This window comes from Trachypithecus francoisi, unplaced genomic scaffold, assembly GCF_009764315.1.
Source record: "Trachypithecus francoisi isolate TF-2019V2 unplaced genomic scaffold, Tfra_2.0 Lachesis_group11, whole genome shotgun sequence".
Classification (NCBI taxonomy): domain Eukaryota; kingdom Metazoa; phylum Chordata; class Mammalia; order Primates; family Cercopithecidae; genus Trachypithecus; species Trachypithecus francoisi.
Genome location: NW_022681456.1, coordinates 70,572,158 through 70,581,711, shown reverse-complemented (window position 1 = coordinate 70,581,711; position 9,554 = coordinate 70,572,158).

The following is a 9,554-nucleotide window of genomic DNA, read 5'->3' as shown; positions in this document are numbered from 1 at the left end:
AAAAAAATGTTAAGGGCAGCCAGAGATAAAGGTGGGGTTACCCACAAAGGGAAGCCCAACAGACTAACAGTGGATCTCTCAGCAGAAACCCTAAAAGCCAGAAGAAAGTGGGGGCCAATATTCAACATTCTGAAATAAAAGAATTTTCAACCCAGAATTTCATATCCAGCCAAACTAAGCTTCATAAGTGAAGGAGAAATAAAATCCTTTATAGACAAGCAAATACTGAGAGATTTTGTCACCACCAGGCCTGCCTTACAAGAGCTACTGAAAGAAGCACTAAACATGGAAAGGAACAACCGGTACCAGCCACTATAAAAACATGCCAAATTGTAAAGACCATTGACACTATGAAGCAACTGCACAAATTAATGGGCAAAATAATGAGCTAACATCAATATAACAGGATCAAATTCCAACATAACAATATTAACCTTAAACGTAAATAGGCTAAATGCCCCAATTAAAAGACACAGACTGGCAAATTGGATAAAGAGTTAAGACCCATTGGTGTGCTGTATTCAGGAGACCCATCTCATGTGCAAAGACACACATAGGCTCAAAATAAAGGGACAAAGGAAGATCTACCAAGCAAATGGAAACAAACAAACAAACAAACAAACAAACCAGGGGTTGCAATCCTAGTCTCTGATAAAACAGACTTTAAACCAACAAAGATCAAAAGAGACAAAGAAGGCCACTACATAATGGTAAAGGGATCAATTCAATGAGAAGAGCTAACTATCCTAAATATACATACACCCAATACAGGAGCACCCAGATTCATAAAGCAAGTCCTTAGAGACCCACAAAGAGACTTAGACTCCCAAACAATAATAATGGGAGACTTTAACACCCCACTGTCAATATTAGACAGATCAATGAGACAGAAGGTTAACAAGGATATCCAGGACTTGAACTCAGCTCTGGACCAAGTGGGCCTAATAGATATCTACACAATTATAAACCCCCCAAATCAACAGAATATACATTCTTCTCAGCACCACATTACATTTATTCTAAAATTGACCACATAACTGGAAGTAAAGCACTCCTTAGCAAATGTAAAAGAACAGAAATTACAAAAAACTGTCTCTCAGACCACAGTGCAATCAAATTAGAACTCAGATTTAAGAAACTCGCTCAAAACCACACAACTACACGGACACTGACCAACCTGTTCATGAATAACTACTAGGTAAATAATGAAATGTAGGCAGAAATACAGATGTTCTTTGAAACCAATGAGAACAAAGACACAACATACCAGAATATCTGGGACATATTTAAAGCAGCATGCAGAAGGAAATTTATAGCACTAAATGCCCAAAAGAGAAAGCAGGAAAGATCTAAAATCAATACCCTAACTTAAAATTAAAGAACTAGAGAAGCAAGAGCAAACAAATTCAAAAACTAGCAGAAGGCAAGAAATAACTAAGATCAGAACAAAACTGAAGGAGATACAGACACAAAAAACCCTTCCAAAATCAATTAATTCAAGAGCTGTTTCTTTGAAAAGATCAACAGAACTGATAGACTGCTAGCAAGACTAATAAAGAAGAAAAGAGAGAAGAATCAAATAGAGGCAATAAAACATGATGAAGGGGAGAGCACCACTGATCCCACAGAAATACAAACTACCATCAGAGAATACTATAAACACCTCAACACAAATAAACTAGAAAATCTAGAAAAAATAGATAAATTCCTGGACACATACAGCCTCCTAAGACTAAACCAGGAAGAAGGTGAATCTCTGAATAGACCAATAACACGTTCTGAAATTGAGGCAATAATTAATTGCCTACCAACCAAAAAAAAAGTCCAGGACCAGATGGATTCATAGCTGAATTCTACCAGAGGTACAAAAGAGGAGCTGGTACATTTCTTCTGAAACGATTCCAAACAAAAGAAAAAGAGGGAATCCTCACTAACTCATATTATGAGGTCATAATCATCGTGATACCGAAGCCTGGCAGAGACACAATAAAAGAGAATTTTAGGTCAATAACCCTGATGAACATCAATGTGAAAATCCTGAATAAAATACTGGCAAACCAATCCAGCAGAACATCAAAAAGCTTATCCACCATGATCAAGTCGGATTCATCCCAGGGATGCAAGGCAGGTTCAACATATGCAAATCAATAAACATAATTCATCACATAAACACATAAACAGAACCAATGACAAAAACCACATGATTATCTCAATAGATGTAGAAATGGCCTTCGACAAAATTCAACAGCACTTAATGCTAAAAACTCTCAATAAACTAGGTGTTGATGGAACGTATCTCAAAATAATAAGAGCTATTTATGACAAACCCATACTGAATGGGCAAAAACTCCAAGCATTTCCTTGGAAAGCCGGCACAAGACAAACATGCCCTCTCTCACTACTCCTATTTAACATAGTGTTGGAAGTTCTGGCTAGGGCAATCAGGCAAGAGAAAGAAATAAAGGGTATTCAAGTAGGAAAGAGGAAGTCAAATTGTCTCTGCAGATGACATGATTGTATATTTAGAAACCCCATCATCTCAGCCCAAAATCTCCTTAAGCTGATAAGCAATTTCAGCAGTCTCAGGATACAAAATCAGTGTGCAAAAATCACAAGCATTCCTATACACCAATTACAGACAAACAGAGAGCCAAATCATGGGAGAACTCCCATTCACAATTACTACAAAGAGAATAAAATACCTAGGAATCCAACTTACAATGAATGTGAAGCACTTCTTCAAGGAGAACTACAACCTACTGTTCAACAAAATAAAAGAGGACACAAACAAATGGAAGAACATTCCATGCTCATGGATAGGAAGAATCAATATCATGAAAATGGCCATACTGCCAAGGTAATTTATAGATTCAATGCTATCCCCATCAAGCTACCATTGACTTTTTTCACAGAATTGGAAAAAACTACTTTAAAGTTCATATGGAACCAAAAAAGAGCCCACATAGCCAAGATAATCCTAAGCGAAAAGAATAAAGCTGGAGGCATCATGCTACCTGACTTCAAACTATACTACAAGGCTACAGTAAACAAAACAGTGTGGTACTGGCACCAAATAGATATACAGGCCAGTGGAACATAACAGAGGCCTCAGACATAACACCACCTTGTCTACAACCATCTGATCTTTGACAAACCTGACAAAAACAAGCAATGGGGAAAGGATTCCCTATTTAATAAATGGTGCTGGGAAAACTGGCTAGCCATATGTAGAAAACTGAAACTGGACCGGGCGCGGTGGCTCAAGCCTGTAATCCCAGCACTTTGGGAGGCCGAGGTGGGTGGATCACAAGGTCAGGAGATCGAGACCATCCTGGCTAACATGGTGAAACCCCGTCTCTACTAAAAAAAATACAAAAAACTAGCTGGGCGAGGTGGCGGGCGCCTGTAGTCCCAGCTACTCGGGAGGCTGAGGCAGGAGAATGGTGTGAACCCAGGAGGCAGAGCTTGCAGTGAGCTGAGATCTGGCCAGTGCACTCCAGCTTGGGTGACAGAGCGAGACTCCGTCTCAAAAAAAAAAAAAAAAAGAAAACTGAAACTGGATCCCTTCCTTACATTGTATACAAAAATTAACTCAAGATGGATTAAATACTTAAATGTAAGACCTAACACCATAAAAACCCTAGAAAAAAACCTAGGTAATACCATTCAGGACATAGGCATGGGCAAAGACTTCATGACTAAAACACCAAAAGCAATGGCAACAAAAGCCAAAATAGACAAATGGGATCTAATTAAACTAAAGCACTTCTGTGCAGCAAAAGAAACTATCATCAGAGTGAACAGGCATCCTACAGAATTGGAGAAAAGTTTTGCCATCTACCCATCTGATGAAGGGCTAATATCCAGAATCTATAAAGAACTCGAACAAATTTACAAGAAAAAAAACAACTGCCATCAAAAAGTGGGCAAAGGATATGAACAGACACTTCTCAAAAGAAGACATTTATGCAGCCAACAGACATATGAAAAAATGCTCATCACCACTGGTCATCAAAGAAATGCAAATCAAAACCACAATGAGATACCATCTCACACCAGTTAGAACAGCAATCACGAAAAAGTCAGGAAACAACAGATGCTGGAGAGGATGTGGAGAAATAGGAACACTTTTACACTGTTGGTGGGAGTGTAAATTATTTCAACCATTGTGGAAGACAGTGTGGCGATTCCTCAAGGATCTAGAACTAAAAATACCATTTGACCCAGTGATCCCATTACTGGGTATATATCCAAAGGATTATAAATCATGCTACGATAAAGACACATGAACATGCATGTTTATTGCGGTACTATTCACAATAGCAAAGACTTGGAACCAACCCAAATGTCTATCAATGAGAGACTGGATTAAGAAAATATGGCACATATATACCATGGAATACTATGCAGGCATAAAAAAGGATGAGTTCATGTCCTTTGCAGGGACATGGATGAAGCTGGAAACCATAATTCTAAGCAAATCATCACAAGGACAGAAAACCAAACACCACATGTTCTCACTCATAGGTGGAAGTTGAACAATGAGAATACATAGACACAGGGCAGGGAACATCACACACTGGGGCCTGTTAGGGGGTGGGGGGCTGGGGGTAGGATAGCATTAGGAGAAATACCTAATGTAAATGACGAGTTGATGGGTGCAGCAAACCAACATGGCACATGTATACCTATGTAACAAAACTGCACGTTGTGCACATGTACCCTAGAACTTAAAGTATATATATATATACAAAAGAGACAGAAAATATTTAAAGATGCCTCTGCTAGGAGATGAGTTATTGTTCTTTGCATTTAAGTATATTATAAGGTGTAATGCCTAATATATAAAAATTCAATCTTAATCTGTTTAGCTCTAAAATTTTCAACACATTCTAAAATTAAAGAATTTGAGAGCTATAAAGGATCTTGGAAATCATTTTGGTTCAGTCCCATGTTTTAGAAATAAGAAAACTAATGACAATAATAATACCATACCTAAAGAGAAAATTTTTTAAATCTTTTCTAATTTATTAATAGATCCATAAATAGATCTCCTGATTAACACTTTAGTCTTCTTTCTATTGTATCACACCATCACCTTATTTGTCAATTTATATGGTAGTGTGCTTTTCTTGACAATTCTTTTTGTGTATTCTATTTATATGGGAATATTATTTTGTAGTTGGAGTGGTCTATTATAAGATAATTAAGACAAAGTAGCTGTAATATTAGTTTATTATTGTTTATTATAATTTTATTGGTAAACTCATATTTACCAATGAAATTACATGTGTCATAATGCTCTGTGTACCATAACATTCAGCAGAAGCTCTGTAGTTTAATTAGATCCCATTTGTCAATTTTGGCTTTTGTTGCACTTGCTCAATCTCACCACACAAGACCATCACCTGGAGAGCTTCACACAATATGGGTGCCTAGTCTCATACCTTGAGGTTCTGATTTAAATGTTCCAGGGTGTAGCCTAGGAACTGGGATTGTTAAAAGCTGCTGCAGAGAAGTATAAACTTTTTTTTCTTTTTAGCCTTTATTCTTACGTAATATAAACATTTATATTATTCTTGTTCAACAGAAACATTTAATTAAATGCTATAAATTTTCCTTTATATCACTTTAGCTGCATCCCACAGTTATATGTGATATGTTCATTTAATTTTTTCTTTTCTTTAACAAAGCAATATTTATTAAGAACAAAAGTGTTTTCTTTTTGATTTATAACAATCATACATATAGGTCTGGACAAAGCAAAACTGCCTTTGAATTTTCAATGTCTCTTTTTGCTAAATAGTACATATTAAATAAAACATAATATGTATACAATGTAAAAAATAGAAATGTCACTTATAAAGTTTATATAAAAATAATATTTACAAAGCACTATTCTGAGAAGTAAGTTTCATCAAGTTTTTATTTTGAAATTGGTTTCTCAAGTGTCATCAGTTCTTAAGATGATAATGAATGAGATTAAAATTCCTTTTGAAGACAGACCATTTTTTTTAAGTCCCAAATTTCTGGAAGTCCAACAGTTGGTTCATTTGAAATTTGAATTAGTCTTGAAGAAGCTCAGATTTCTTTTTGAAATGTGACGTTGAACAAAAAAAACTCCAGCCTATGGAGGAGGGTTCTTAAGTGCTTTTTAGAAGCATGGATAAGAATGAACCTCATACTGGAGTGGGAGGTATGGAACAGACACAATCTGAATAGAAGAAAAGGATTCTATTTTCAGACCCCTGGAGAATGACCCAGCCACTACAGTGCTTGGAAAATCTTGTGATGTGATGGTTCCTACATTATCTTCTGGTTAATGAATCATTCTTACTATTTCAGTCATCATCCCTTCTAGTCTTGAGGGTCTAGATCTCTCCTTATTTACTTCTTTTACAAAAGAAATTACTTCCTCCTTCAGGACTGAGTTGGTATCTTCAATTTTACATGTGCGTCCACAAGACTTTGTATCTTTTATGATTCCTATTCTAGGCTGGTATCTTCTAAAAATTACTCAGTATCTAAATATTCCTTTTGATCAGAACTAAGTATGCCAAGAAATGGATGCTTCATCAGAACTGGTGCAGCCAGTATTTGCACAACCTCCATTTTCTTTCCCAAAAGTCAGCTCCTAAACTAATTCATAAGTCTGAACAAATATGAGAGACCCACCAAAAAGCCAATAACAGATACACACACCACTGATTTCCACTGGAGACTACTGTAGTCAATGCCTAGCCTCATGTCATCTGGAAGCAGCTCTGCTACCACTTGCTGTGACTTCCCCAGGATCAGCTGAAAGGCAGGCTCCATAGTGGCTCACAATGCCTCTGTGGCACTGAAGCCTGCAACAGAATTCCAGTGGGTAACCATAGCTCCCATACCCTACAACAAACTGCTCAGAATCCCACTGTGTTCTGCCTGGAACCCACCCACCCACATCTGCCAAACTAAATCAATAACAATCGAGCCAGTCCAAGTGGAGGATAGGTACACTTTGTTTTTACTGTGCATTTTGCCATAGTGGCCTCTCTTTTCCCTTCTTTTTAATTTTCTCTTCTTTTTAATTTTTTCAATTGTGAAATATTTTTATCAAAATCCAATAAACACACCATAAAATTAACAGATTTTAAGTGTACAACTTGATGACTTTTGACAGGCTACACTTGTGAAACCAACAACCTAATCCAGATTAGACCATGTTTACCACTTTAGAAATTTCCCTTGTGCCTCCTTCCCCTCCCTTGTGCTTCAATTCCCCACCACCACCTTGATTGCTATCACATGTTAATTTTGACTGTTCTTAAACTCCTTATAAATTGAATCACACACAAGGTAATCTTTTTGAAATACAATAAAATATAATGTTGAATTTCATCCATGTTGTAAGTGGAACATAGTTCACTCTATTTTTAATTTTCTATTATGCATTGTATAAATACTCCATGATTTCTTTATCCATTCTCCTTGTTGTAGTTTGTTCTTGCATTTCTATAAAGAACTACCTGAGACTGGGTAATTTATAAAGAAAAGGATTTTAACTGGCTCAAGGTTCTGCAAGGTGTATAGGAAGCATGATGGCTTCAGGAAACTTGCAATCATGGTGGAAGGCAAAGAGGAAGAAGGCACATCTCATACAGCCAGACCAGGAGGGAGAGAGAGCAGGGGGAGGTGCTACAGACTTTTAAACAACCAGATCTCATGAGAACTCACTCACTATCACAAGAATCACAAGGGGGAAATCTGCCCCCTGATCCAATTACCTCCCACCAGACCCCTCCTCCAACACTGGGGATCACAATTTGACATGAGATTTGGGTGAGCCCACAAATCGAAACCATGTCACTCCTATTGAACAAATCCAAACCATATCTCTCCTATTAATGGAAATGTAATTTTTCATTTGTCTTAGGTAAATACCTAGGTATGGGGATGTTTGTGTAAGAAACTGTCAAACAGTTTTTTCAGGGGAATTGCACTAGTTTACCTTCCTATGCACAGGGTATAAGGGTTATATTTGCTTCGTATTATTACCAATATTTTTTTTTTTTTTTTTTTTTTTTTTTTTTTGAGACGGAGTCTCGCTGTGTCGCCCAGGCTGGAGTGCAGTGGCGCGATCTCGGCTCACTGCAAGCTCCGCCTCCCGGGTTCCCGCCATTCTCCCGCCTCAGCCTCCGAGTAGCTGGGACTACAGGCGCCCGCCACCTCGCCCGGCTAGTTTTTTGTATTTTTAGTAGAGACGGGGTTTCACCGTGTTAGCCAGGATGGTCTCGATCTCCTGACCTCGTGATCCGCCCGCCTCGGCCTCCCAAAGTGCTGGGATTACAGGCTTGAGCCACCGCGCCCGGCTTACCAATATTTTTTTCAGTCTCTTTTAAAATGTTAGTCACTTCCAATACAAGTGAATTGTTTCTATTGTTTTAATTGGTCTTTTCATGTGCCTATTGGCCATTGTACAAATTCGTGTATAGAAGATGTTTTTGCTTTATTTTTTTAAAAAAATTTGAGGTATTTGTCTTATTCTCATTGACTTATAGAAGTTCTTCATACATCCTAGTCATAAAAGTCAGATATATGAAATGAAAATACTTGATTCCAATCTGTGCCTTGCAGTTTTGTTTTCTGAATACTGTCTTTTGATATGCAGGTTTTAACATTGATAAAGTCCAATTTAATACTTTTTCTCTTTTATAGTTAGTGCTTCTTGCGTCCTTTATAAGAAATTCTTGTCTAACCCCAAGGTCATGAAGCTATTCTCCTGCCTTTTCTTCCAGATGTTTTATAATTTTAACTTTTACATTTGCATCTTAATATATTTTGCATTATTTTGCAATAATTTTGTGCAATGTGATGTAGGAGCCAAGGCTTATTGACTCTCTCTCTTTTTTTTTTTTTTTTTGACAAAAGTCTCACTTGGTCACGTAGGCTGTAGTGCAGTGGTGTGATCTCAGCTTACTGCAACCTCCACCTCTCAGGCTCAAGTAGTCCTCCAACCTCAGCCTCCTGAGTAGCTGGGACTACAGGCATGCACCACCACGCTAACTATTTTGTATTTTTAGTAGAGACAGAGTTTCATCATGTTGGGCAGGCTGGTCTCAAATTCCAGACCTCAAGTGATCCACCCACCTAAGCCTCCCAAAGTGCTGAAATTACAGGTGTGAGCCACCGTTCCTGGCCTGATGCTTTTTTCTGTTGGTTATAGATAACTTTTTCCTACTTGTTTGCATATCCAGTAATTTTTCCTAATAAGCTGGACGTTGTGGATAATACATTATAGTGAGTCTGGATTGGCTGTCTTCCTTCAATTGGTGGTATGTGTTGTGGCAGGCAGTTAAGTCATGAATCAATTCTTTTGATTGGACTTGGATTTATTTATTTATTTTTGTTAGTGTGAATGTATTTCACTTTTGTCTTTAGTCCTTACTTCTAAGTTGTGGACTTTCTCGGATCTCAACAGACTGTCAGAGGTGCTCTGCCTGCTCCCAACACACTGGCTAAGTCAGAACACCTGTGTCCCCAGCACTGGGCTCTCTCTGGTGTCTCCTTTCAGC